The sequence below is a fragment of the Triticum dicoccoides genome, chromosome 3B (genome assembly GCF_002162155.2).
Source record: "Triticum dicoccoides isolate Atlit2015 ecotype Zavitan chromosome 3B, WEW_v2.0, whole genome shotgun sequence".
NCBI lineage: Eukaryota > Viridiplantae > Streptophyta > Magnoliopsida > Poales > Poaceae > Triticum > Triticum dicoccoides.
Window position 1 is genome coordinate 373,515,265 of NC_041385.1, and position 1,618 is coordinate 373,516,882.

Sequence of the window (1,618 nt, forward strand, 5' to 3'; positions counted from 1 at the left end):
GGTCAGCCGGCACAGCGGTCTTCTCGCACGCCTCCCATCGACTCACATGCTTGCTTGGACGGCACCTGCCGATGAGAAGCGGGACTCGTGGCGACACGTAAATGCCCACGGTTTGAATAGTGAAAGCATTTGCCTTAGCGTGACAGGTCTTTGTTCCAAAATACCTTGGATCTTCATTTGTGCGACTTCTCATAAGCAGCTTGTCTCAAATTGAGCCCAAAAAAATACGACAACATATTTGTGCAATATCACGAGACCATGCTCAGTTTCATGAATTTTCGGTCACTTCTGGATTTTTTGAAATTTAAAATCCAGTATTCGAAACAATATCATAACCTGCATCGTGCAATAAATTTTCAAGCGATACATCTTTAGAGTTGTAGATGTTAATATTTCTTAAGAAAGGATTTGGTCAAACATTTTGCTTAGTTAGACTTCAGACAAGTTATATATGCAGAGTAAAATGATAATCCCTCCGTACCAGTGCATTGCCTGATATATTAACTCAAGTACTAGGCACGAACAAACGGGGCTCAATTATGTGCTCATCCTGGTGTAGTACTCCTAAGTACTACTAGGCAATGGAGTTGATGGCTCACCTTGGGTACCGGCGACCGAGGGAATTGAATCGTGCTCGACACGGTAGGTGACATTGTCTAGTTACTAAAGCATCCCTCCATTGTTCATCGCTAGTCAATATGAACCGGGGACATGAGGGGAATTTCCTAGGGCTAGAATTCTGGCCGCCGGATATTTCAATTCGAAACGCGGAGGCTCGACTGGTTGGGGTTGGCTAATGTGCGTACCATGCACGCCACCAGAAGGACACGAGCCCGGGTATTGTCTTTTTTAAGGATCAACGCGAGCTCGGGTCAGGCTCGTACACCATTGGGTGCTACTCCTACCATTCGCGAATTCAAAAAGAATCTTTTAAATTGCCGAACGAATCTATATTTACTACAATGCCCGTATTTTCCATGCAAATAGTAATCTCAACGTGGTAATTGATTTATGACGAGTTCTTGAATTAGAGTGAGTTTGTGATATAGTGATGTCAACGTGGATTTTACATTTCATGGTATCCCTAGTAAGTTTTTTCATTGCAAATTCAAATTTAAAAGATGAACGGTATGGTGGTGAGAAAACTTTGTATGTATCAAGCATATGACGACACACACACGCACACGAATACAACAACAATCCAGTAAGTAGAGTGCATCTTTTTTTCCAAACCATGCATGTATGACACGAATTCAAAAAGACTTCCTCTGTTCCTAAATATTTGTCTTTTAGAGATTTCAACAAGTGACTACATACGGAGCAAAATGAGTGAATCTACACTCTAAAATATGTCTATATACATCTGTATGTGGCAGTCCATTTCAAATATCTAAAAAGACTAATATTTTGGAACGAAGGGAGTAAAATGTAAGACATGCATGGTCTTCAATTCAATATATAAAATGAACAGGAAACTGAAACATGAATATTAAGTCTAGTACTACATGCATGCAAATGTTGTGTTTAGGCAGAGCTATATAGATTGTCGGGGGTTAATCCCTTGACCTTAGATAAAATTTTGAAGCTCTATTTAGGATTGTTTAGATTATATTTTTCG